The following is an 11,492-nucleotide window of genomic DNA, read 5'->3' on the forward strand; positions in this document are numbered from 1 at the left end:
CCCCTGAGTGTGGGCACAACCTGATCAACCAGCAGCAAGCTTTTTGTAGGTTTAAATAAGGGTGATTATTTGTTCACACATTCACCCCAAAAATCTAATGCTCCATTAATCACACCCCCACTCATATACACATGCCCACAGGAGAAAAACACAGTTAACGAGGGTAGTGCATGTTTTACAAGCTACAATCAAGGAATACTTTGAGATTGGCTGGTGTTGGTGCAGGTTGACCAAGAGGGGGTTCTCTTCCACTCTTGAAGTGAAGCTAGATGAATTCAATAACCAAAGTCATTTATCAAGATCCTGGGAGTTACCATTGACCAGAAACTGAACTGGGCAAGCTATACAAAATCAGTGGCCACAAGAACAGGTCAGAGGCTGGGAATCCTGCAGCAAGTAACTCACCTCCTGACTCCCCAAAGCCTGTCTACCATCTACAAGGCACAAGTCAGGAGTGTGATGGAATAGTCCCCACTTGGCTGGATGAGTGCAGCTCCAACAATACTTAAAAACACAACACTAACTAGGCACAGCAGCCTGCTTGATTGGTGCCACATCCACCAGCTTCATCATTCACTCCCAGCACCACTGATGCACAGTAGCAGCAGTGTGTGTACCATCTACAAGCTGCACTGCAGAAACTCACCAAGGCTCCTTCGACAGCACCTTCCAAACCCACAACTGCTACCATCTAGAAGGACCAAGAGCAGAAAACACATGGGAACACCACCACCTGGGAGTTCCCCTCCAAATCACTCACCATCCTGAATTGGAAATATATCACCGTTCCTTCACTGTCACTGGGTCAAAATCCTGGAACTCCTTCCCTAACAGCACTGTGGGTGTACCTACACCACATGGACTGCAGCGGTTCAAGAAGGCAGCTCACCCCCACCTTCTCAAGGGCAACTAGGGATGGGCAATAAATGCTGGCCCAGCCAGTGACACCCACATCCTGTGAATGAATTTAAAAAAATCAAAGTCATTGCAAGATTCCCTCAAAGAGGTGGATTTCTCAGCAGGTCATGAAGTTAGTTGCCTGTAATCTTATTCCTAAGAGGTCAGTTTTCTGTCATGGTGGACTTGAAAGGGAACAGACTTGGACACCTTATGATGCTGCAGTCTCCAGATTTAAGGCCTTTGCAGCTGCTGCTGTTGTTTGCAGACTGACTGATTTCACCCTGGTGCTTGGAGTGAGTAAGATGGATTACCTGAAGAAAGTTTTGTTCAGGTGACCACATGGTCAATGCTTCTATTGTCCACCCAGACTGATTTGAAGTTCGAAGCCATTGCTACACAATGAGGGAGGGATGGTGGCCATTCATACCTACTTATGGTTTAACTGTTTTCTTCTACATCTCTCTTTGTTAAATTTTGAGCTTAGAGGCAGTGAGTCTAGGTGTCCATAAATTTTGAGTTTTGGGTAAGTCCACAACAATAAAAGGTATGATTTGTTAAAAAGAAATGATCATAACATGGGGTGTGGGTGGCACTGGGAAGGCCAGCATTTGTTGCCCATCCCTAATTGCCCTTGAACTGGGTGGTTTACTATGCCATTTCAGGGGGCAGTTAAGAGTCAACCAAAAAAATTGCTGTGGGTCTGGAGTCACATGTAGGCCAGACCAGGTAAGGATGGTGGATTTCCTTCCCTGAAGGGCATTAGTGAACCAGATGGGTTTTTACAACAATCGATGATAGCTTCATGGTCACCATTAAGGAGACTAGCTTTATATTCCAGACTTATTAATTGAATTTAAATTCCACCACCTGCCATGGGGGGGGATTTGAGACCATGTCCCCAGACCCATTAGCCTGGGCCTTGGGATTATTAGCCCAGTGACACTGCCAGCCTCTCCATTCCACAAATGGTTTCCTCTTGGTAAGTCCATTCAATTAGATTCTGAGTCTATGCAAAAGTCACCTGACCCTCATTAAGCATCTTAGCAGCCGTTTAATGTTCATTTTTAAAAGAAAAGGCAGTTCCAGAAAATTCTATACAGTCCACGGGCAGAACTTTCTGCCTGTCGGGCATGTGTTGTGGGAGTGGGCATGGGCGGGTGCAGACAGGATCGCCGCCCACGATCGAGTCCATTTTACGCGGGCAGGCCAATTAAGGCCCACCCAGCGTGAATCAGGGCTCCCAAGGACAGCGGGAGTGGGCGGACGGCGGCTGGGGGTCTGCAGTGACCACCAGGTCCAATGGTGACCCGGGCGGCCTGTTTTAAAAAGCTGCTGCTGCCTTTCTAAGGCTGTGAACCATGGCCAGTGGAAGGGCTTCCCAGAGCGCTGCTGGTGAGCAGGCCAGGCAGGAGGGGAGGGCAAGGCGGGGGGGGGGGGGGGGCACTGTACCCCTCATTGTTCTGATGACTGCCTTGCTGCCCTCCTCCAGGGGGTGGCAGCACAGCGGGAGGTCCTCATACCCCAGGACTGGAGGAGGAGGCTCCCCCACAGGGTGAAACATGCCTGGGAGGAGGTGGCGGAGGTGGTGAGCTCCTGTCATGTGGTGCGGATCAGCTGGATCCAGTGTCACAAGCGCTTCAATAACCTCTTGTGCTCAGGAAGGGTGAGGACCATGTTGGCATTGGTCACTTAACCCAGCAGGTAGGCTTTCCCCTGCTACCCCCCCTCCCCAAGTCTGAGTGTAGGGACTACAAAGAATCATTGACGCCATGTGTCCTTCGCTGGGTGGGTCAGCAGATATTGCCCATGCCGAGGTCACCCTGAGAGGGTGGTGAAGAGATGGATTCTGCCCACACAGCACGTGTTACACTGAGACCCACATGAGTGTTTTGGGGGTAACCTGGAGGAGCTGCACCTGGGCACAGAGCTGGAACTCCAGGACATGTCATAGTCACGGTGATGAGATGCTGGGAGGAGAGTTTCAAGGTGGTGTTGGCACCGATCGATCTGCTACAGAAGGTTAGACTGTGTGGTGTCGGCAGCATTTGGCCAAGGGGTTGGGGGGACAGGACTAGCATCTTTGTGTGAGTGTTCAGCAGCTGCAGGGTGAGGAGACACTGGAGCCCTGCAATGTCCCACTCTGGTTGGGGTGGGCCACCATGAAGAGATTCCAGGTACAAGTTGCACTAATCAATGCTCTTCCCTCCTTTTCAGGAGAAGAATGTACATAATGCCACCGAGCGGGTGAGGACTGGCGGAGGGCCGGCACAGTTGGCGATTCTCAGCCGGTTTGTGCAGGAGGCCCTGGATCTGGAGAGGCCCCATGCTCCCAGGTCCACCAGTGTCGGTGAGGCTGGGGTACCACGGGCAGGTTTGTCCAGCACTGAGGTCACCATTGTTCTCCCAGCAGCCATGGCAGTGCTGAATGTTCAGTGATTGGAGTTTGCAACATGGTTTGACCATTGTTTATGGAAGGATGAGCGCGTAATGATCTGGGGGACAGGGATTCACGTTGACATTGTCTCCACGTTAACTGATCCAATGTCCTTGTTCTTCCTTTCAGCATCGTCAGAGCAGGGCCGGGAGGAGAAGCAGAGACCCCCTCTCACACCTGAGGGCCCCGAAGTCTCATCATCCCACCAGCATCACACCATCTCTGCCAGGCAGGCACCAGCGCAGATACTGGCATCTCGGTGGGAATTTGAATATCTCTAGTGTCCCGGGGCACAGCGGTGAGGGCACTTCACAGTCACTGGAGGAGCTGGCAGACACAGAGAGTGCCCATGGTGCCAGCAGACAGAGGACTGCAGGGGACCAGGCACATGCTCAGTCGGTGTCTGATGATGAGCCTCTGGAATGTCCACGACGCAACAAACACAGGAAATGCAGCCGGGTGTGCGGGAGCATCTGGGGGAGATACATGAGGCTGTGCTTGGCTTGGTATCCGTGGTGGAGGAATCTACGCAGACAATCGCTGAAGCAATGAGCCTCATGTCCGAGTGCCATGCGTCCTCCATGGAGAGAGTGGCGACTCTCGTGGAGAGGCTCCTCCAGGAGACCCATCAGTGCTTCCTGGGGATGTGCTCGGACCAGCAAGTATCTCACATCGGCATTGACCTCAGCTGGTCAGTGCCAGTGTGGGAGATGGTCTGGGCACCAAGTTTCCCAGCTCGGTGCCCATCTATCCACGGAGCAGGGAGGTCTGAAGCGACCTCACGTTGATGCAGCAGCTGCCTGGCATCTCTGTGAGCTCCTATCAGGGCGCTCCAGATGAGGGCGGCAGCTCCTCTGTCCCTCTGCCAGTGACTGTTACATCCAGTGAGGCTGCAATGACTGGGGAGATGCCAGCTGTGGAACTGGCAGCTCCCTCCCAGGCGGGACCAGCACAGGCTCCACGGGCCAGAGGACGGTCACCAAGGTCATCGAGGCCGACAGGACAACAGAGTCAGCAGCTGGCTCAGATACCCCTCCCAGCGATGGGGCAGCACCAAAATGTAAACATAACAGCATTTTAGGCACAGCACAAGTTTACCACTGGTGTTTTTGTGTTGGCCCGAGATGAGGTCTTTAAGAGTTGGTGTGATTTTTAACAATTTTGTCATTTTGTTTTCTTAAGTTCCTTTGGTTGTAATATTAAATTCTGACATGTCACCATGACTGAGGGTGTCTCTTTTCTTCTGCAGGTGGATGGTTTCCAATAATGTTATGAGTGATTTGTGGGACATTCAGCTTTATTAACAAGGCTCTTGGTTAATGTTCCTATCCAGGCAGATTTTGGACCCAAGTACCGAGTATGAAGCCTACAGCCCAGGCTTGTCCTGAAGGTCCATCTGTGGTGTGCTAGCTGAAGGTTCATTGGATTAATGCCTCCCTGGTGTCCCTGCCTCCCTGGAGTATGCCCAGGTCAACATCTACCCCGTCAGTATTTCCCTGTGTGTGCTCATCCTCGGACTCACTGCTGGACTCATCGTGTGCAGCTGCAGCCATTGAGTCTACATCTTCATCGTCCACTGTGTCCACCCTTTCCAGCGCAAGATTGTGGAGAGTGCAGCATGCAACCACTATCACCGAGACACGATCTGGGGGGTACTGGAGTGCGCCCCCTGAACGGTCCAAGCATCAGAAGCGCATCTTGAGAAGACCGATGGTTCTGTCCAACACAGCCCTTGTGGAGCCGTGGCTCCTATTGTACCGCTGCTCAGCTTCTGTTCTTGGATGGTGGAGAGGCATCATGAGCCACCTTCTGAGGGGATAGCCCTTGTCACCCAGCAGCCATCCATCCAGCCGGGCTGGAGCACTGAAGAGGCCCGGCACCTGGGAGTGTCTGAGGATGTAGACATCGTGGGAGCTGCCTGGGTACCTTGCACAGACTTGTAGAATCAGCATCCTGTGATCACACACTATCTGCACGTTCATGGAGTGGAAGCCCTTCCTGTTGACGAAGGCACCGGGCTCACCTGCTGGCACCTTGATGGCCACATGTGTACAGTCTATAGCACCCTGGACACGGGGGAAGCCAGTAATGGCCGTGAAGCCTCTGGCTCACTGTGTCTGACTGGCCTGGTCCCAGTGGAAATGGATGAAGGTCAATGCCCGTCTGAACAGAGCGTCTGTAAACTGCCTGACACGATTGTGGACAGCTGATTGGGAGACACCACAAAGATCACCCACTGAGCCCTGGAAGGAGCCAGAAGCATAGAAGTGGAGGGCAACTGTGACCTTTAGAGACACTGGCATGGGGTGGCCACCCACACAGTTAGGGGGGATATCAAGGCCAATCATCTGACAGATATAGTTGACTGTCTCCCTTGAGAGGCGGAGCCTCCTTTGGCTCTGCACCTCAGACATATTCAGGTAGCTGCTTCGCCGCCTCTATATCCTGGCAGCAGGATAGTGGTGTCTTCTGTGGCCCCTTCTGCCTTGGACAGCCTCTTGGCCCTGCGCCCCTTGTGCCTGCGCCTCTCCTCCCAAAGGTGGCACCCCTGGAGGCTGAATGTGGACTCCTGGCCTCCTCCCCCTTCTAGCCCTTCCTTCCTCCTCAGAGGAGGTGCCTCCAGTGGAGAGTTCAGCTCCCATTCCCAGGCTAAGGGAAGGCTTCCTGAAACCTGCAAGGCCCAGAAAAGATTCCTCACTGCAGAGTGCAGACCTGAAGGTTGTGAGTCCAGACCAAGCAGCTGGGATGTGTTTAGAAGTATTGCAGATCAAACAGGTAAGTATCAGTGACTTTGAAACATCGCTATTTGACAGAGCGCACTCGTGACCCCACTGAGCCCTCTTATCCCAGCTGTGGATGAGGTTTATGCAAATGTGTCCTACCCCCTGCCCGTTGCGCCCGTGCACCAGCCCGAAGGTCACACGCCCGCCCAATGAAACATCACGATGGCGTGCGGTGACATCAGGCGTGCATCACTTTATACATCCCACCCCCAGGCGCATTCTGCCCATGTTTATAGTTATGAATATGAGATGCTCTTCTTGGGAATGACACATTACTAACCCACTTGATTGTCCAGCATTTATGGACTGTGAGATCATACTTTGTGTAAATGGCCACAAACTCTGTTAAGATGCTGCAACTTAACATGTGACTATGGCCATTTAAACTGCGGACTGTGTTCAATTCCGTGATCAATATTTAGTTAAACCTGGACCTGTATAAGGAAAATTCACATCCACCTGCAAAGTTTACACATCTCATTGTTTAAGAATGAACCAGCATTTGAGAAATATGAATTATTTAGACTGCTGGTCTCCGTGTGCCACATTGAACAACGGGGAGGATTTGAGCTCAAGTTTGGGCAGAGATAAGAGTGAATAACGATAAGAACATAAGAAATAGGAGCAGGAGTAGGTCCTTCTCGAGCCCGCTCCACTAATCAATGAGATCATGGCTGATCTTTTACTTCAACACTTTTCCTGCACTATCCCTGTATCCCTGGATGTTTTTAATATCTATCGATCTCAACCTTGAACATACTCAGTGATTGAGCCTCCACAGCCCCCTGGATGAAGATTTTTTTTTATTGCACTATCAATCCTCCTTGATCCTTCCTCAAAAAATTCGATTTAATTAGTAAGACATGACCTTCCCCTAACAAAACCTTGCTGACTATCCTTGATTAATCCATGCCTTTGTAAGTGACAGTTAACCCTGACCCTCCAAATTGATTCCAATAATTTGTCAACTACCAAAGTCAGGCTAACCGGCCTATAATTTTTAAGCCTGTCCCTCGCACCCTTTTTAAATATTGGTACAATGCTCCGATCCTTTGTGACCTCGCCGGAATCTAGTGAGGATTGGAAAATGATCCTCAGTGCATCTGTTATTTCCTCCTGGATTTTAAAATAGATTCTAGCATTTTCCCTAATACTGATGTCAGGCTAACAGGTCTGTAGTTCCCTGTTTTCTCTCTCCCTCCCTTCTTAAACAGTGGGGTTACATTTGCCACCTTCCAATCTGCAGGAACCATTCCAGAATCTATAGAATTTTGAAAGATGATCACCAATGCATCCACTAACTCTACAACCACCTTGTTCAACACTGTGGGATGTAGATCATCAAGTCCACAGGATTTATTTACTTCAAGTCCCATTAATTTCTCTAGTACTATTCGTTTTGCTGATATTATGTTGCAGTTCCTCGTTTACACTAGACCCTTGATTCTCCATTATTTCTGGGAGGTTTTTAGTATTTTCCTCTGTGAAAACAGACACAAAGTATTTGTTTAGTTTCTCTGTCATTTCCTTATTCCCCATTCTAAATTCTCCTGACTCTGCTTGTAAAGGATCCAATTTGTTTTTGTTAATCTTTTCCTTTTTACATACCTATAGAAATGTTATTGTCCATTTTTAAGTCTCTTGCAAGTTTACTCTCATATTCTATTGCTCCTTAATCTTTATCTTGTTCCTCCTTTGCAGAATTCTAAAATGCTCCCAATTCTCAGGCGTTCTATTCTTTTTGGCAACTTTATATGCCTCTTCCTTTGTCTAATACAGCCTTTGATTTCTTTCCACTACCCACAGTTGGAACACTTTCCTTTCAGGGTTTTTGTGCATGAAAGGAATGTATTTTTGTTGTAAGCCAAGGCCAGAATTCTTCACTCGGCATGCAAGCATGCACCCGACATGCTCGAGCGTAAAATGATGCGCAATGACATAGGGTGTGTGCCGACATCATCACACACTGGCACGATATTTCAGTCAGCGGGCATGCACAGGAGTCAGCAGCACACCATCCGATGGCTAACAGGCCAATTAAGTAATAATTAAATGCAATTTTCCACTGCCTGTAGAACCTTACGTTTGGCAGGCAGGCGGCCTTTGGGTTTTTTATGAATCCTCATCGACAGGTGGGATGAGGTTTCTAACAGGAATTTAAAATAAAATAAAAATGCTTAAATCTCATTTATAACGCTTCCCTGGTCACATGAGGGGACATGTTTACCTTATTTTTTTTTTTAAATATTTATTTGCAATGTTATAAATCTTCATCTCCCTGAGGCAGCTCTGTGCCTTCAGGAAGCTTACAGTGTGTGTATTTGTGCACATGCACAAACTTTCACACTCACCCTCCTCCCATTGAGCAGCGCACAATTCATACTGGGGTGTGTGAAATTGCAGTCGGTGCCTGATCTCAGGTGACGGTTGGTTTCACAGCTACTCCTGGGCCCACTCACCGCACCCGCCCGGCGAGATAAAAATCCTGTCCTGTGCTAAATGTTAGCCATTGTCTGTCTACCATCACACCTCTTTATGTAGTTTCCCAATCCACCATAGCCAATTTGTTCCTCGTACCTTCATAATTTCCTTTGTTTAGATTTAAGACCCCAGTTTCTGATCGAACTATTTCAAACTTATGTAAAATTCTATCACATTTTGGTCACTTTTTCCTAAAGGCTCCTCTACAACAAGATTATTAATTAGCCCCTTTTCATTGCACAATACTAGATCTAAAATAACCCATTCCCTAGTTGGTTCCTCAATGTATTGTTCTAGAAAACCATCTCACATCCATTCCAAGAATTCATCCTCCACCAAATTAGTACTAATTAGGTTTACTCAGTCTATATGCAGATTGAAATCCTCCATGATTACTACATTACTTTTGCTACACAGACCTCTAATTCCCTGATTTATACTGTGATTTACATTACCACTGCTGTTTGGTTGCCAAGAAAACAACTCCCACCAATGTTTTCTGCCCCTTGCTGTTTCTTAGTTCCACCCGAACTGATTCTACATCTTGATCTTTAGAACTAAAGTCATCTCTCACTACAGTACCACTGCCCTCTTTAATTAACAGAGTAACCCCCACCAACTTTCCTAGCTTCCTGCCCTTCCTGAATGCCATGTGCCCTTGGATTTGCCAATAGCAGCTTTGGTATCCTTGTAGTCTTGTCTCTGTGAAGGCTATCAGATCATACAAATAAATTTCTATTTGAGCTTACAATTCATCTGTTTTTTTTGTGAATGTTGCAGGCATTCAAATACAGAGCCCTCAATTCAGATTTTTATTTTTTTTTGTAAACTCTGGCTCTATCTGCTGACACACTCTTAAGTTTGCAATCACTGTCCCTTCCTGCCACACTCTGATTATCATCACCTTTATTGCTACCTTGATCTACTGTGTTGTCATTTCCCTTTAATTTATTCAATCTTCCCCTACATGATCCCATCTCCCCTCTATTTAGTTTAAAGTCCTCTTTACTTCCCTAGTTATATGACTTACTAGGACCACTGGTCCAGCACAGTCCAGGTGAAGACCATCCCAATGGTGCAGCCCCTACTTTCCTCAGTACTGGTGCTAGTGTCCCACAAAACCACTTCTCCCACACAAATATTTGAGCCATGCGTTCATCTCTCTAATCTTATTTACCCATTGCCAACGTGCATGTGTGGCTCAGGTAATAATCCAGAGATTATTATTTTTGAGGTTCTGTTTTTTTAATTTAGTACCTAGTGCCTCATTCTCCCCATGCAGAACCTCTTTCCTTGTTCTACCGATGTTGTTAGTACCTCCATGGACCACTATAACTGGATCCTTCCTCCACTCCTCTGCAAATTCCTCTCCAGCCCTGAACAGATACTCCAAACCATGGAACTGAGGCAACATAGCCATCTGTATTCTCACTCTCAGCTGCAGAGAACAATGTCTATCCCCCTGACTATACTATCCCCTACTGCCAATACAATCCTTTTAACTCCCCTAGTTGAATGGCTTCTTGTACAATGATGCTATGGTCAGCCTGCTCATCCACACTGCAGCCCTCACTCTTGTCCACACAAGCTGCAAGAACTTGGAACTTGTTGCTCAGTTACAAAGGCTGATGTTCCTCCACTCCTACCTTCTCAATTCCCTTACCTGCCTCACTCACAGTCACACCCTCCTATCCCTGACCAAATCAGGTGACACTAACGTAAGGGGTGTGACAGCCATCTGGATCAAAGTGTCCAGGTAACTCCCCCCCCGCCCCCGATGCATCAGGATGTTTGCTGCTTGGTTTCCAACTCATTAACTCTGAGCCAAAGCTCCTGAAGTCGCAAACACTTACTACAGATGTGGGTGCCATGGTCTGCAGTGGCATCCAAAACTCACCCCTGGCTTCAACATTCTGTGCAGCCTAGCAGCACTCATATAGCCTTGTATTTATACCCCCTGAAAAGCAATGATCAGTCAGTTCTGCTGAACCTCAGAAACCAGTTTAAACCAACTACCTAATTAATTAGCTACATCTGCTCTCAGAGAGCTTGTATTTCCTTGTTTAAGACGGGAAGAAACTTATCTCTCAACTTAAAGAGCAATATTTAACTAACTGCTAAATGTAAACATAGCCTAGACTTTAAAGAGAGATTAACCCTTAAAATTCCTTCACTCACCAAACTCCCAGCTTCAACATAGTGTAATGCTGTCAACTGCTATTGTATTGAGGTGATCTGCATCCCAGAAGTGTTAACCCTGCAGTCATGTGATGGAACTTAACTGTCAGGTACTGCAGTATAATACACCCAAAACAAAGCAAATCTCTGTGTGTGCAAGTTTGCAGAATGAAACAGTAACATCAAGAAGACTGACGAATGCAACATCACCTCTCTCTTTCCCTGCTATTCTCAAGTTCAGGACCCTATCTCTGTTACATTTTGGAATGTATCACAGAGAAAGAGGGTTTTAATAGCAGGGAATATCAAGTGCCATAGCATCTACTTTGGAAAAAGATGGATTGCAGTTTAAACGAGATTGTCTCCAGAAAAGTAACAAGCTTATAGGGTGCACCACTGGGATTTCAAGACCACCAAAGGAATGATGGAACGTATATATTTTTTCTTCCAAGTCCACCTGAGCACCAACCTCCTGGCTATTCACCTACAATAGACTTCACAGCTTCATGCGAATCATTTGTTTTGAAAAAGACCTTCACACCAACACAAGTATCAACCCAACCAAGAAACCACCAGGTCTGCATCAATATAAAGGCTGGGTTATAATTTCCATTTTTTCTAATTACACGTTTAATTCCATCTGTATCTAATCATCGTGTGCATGATAGTATGGGTGAGATTGTAATTGACACATTGCATTCAAACATCCGGGGCAA

Source organism: Carcharodon carcharias, chromosome 2 (genome assembly GCF_017639515.1).
Source record: "Carcharodon carcharias isolate sCarCar2 chromosome 2, sCarCar2.pri, whole genome shotgun sequence".
NCBI classification, from domain to species: Eukaryota; Metazoa; Chordata; class Chondrichthyes; order Lamniformes; family Lamnidae; genus Carcharodon; species Carcharodon carcharias.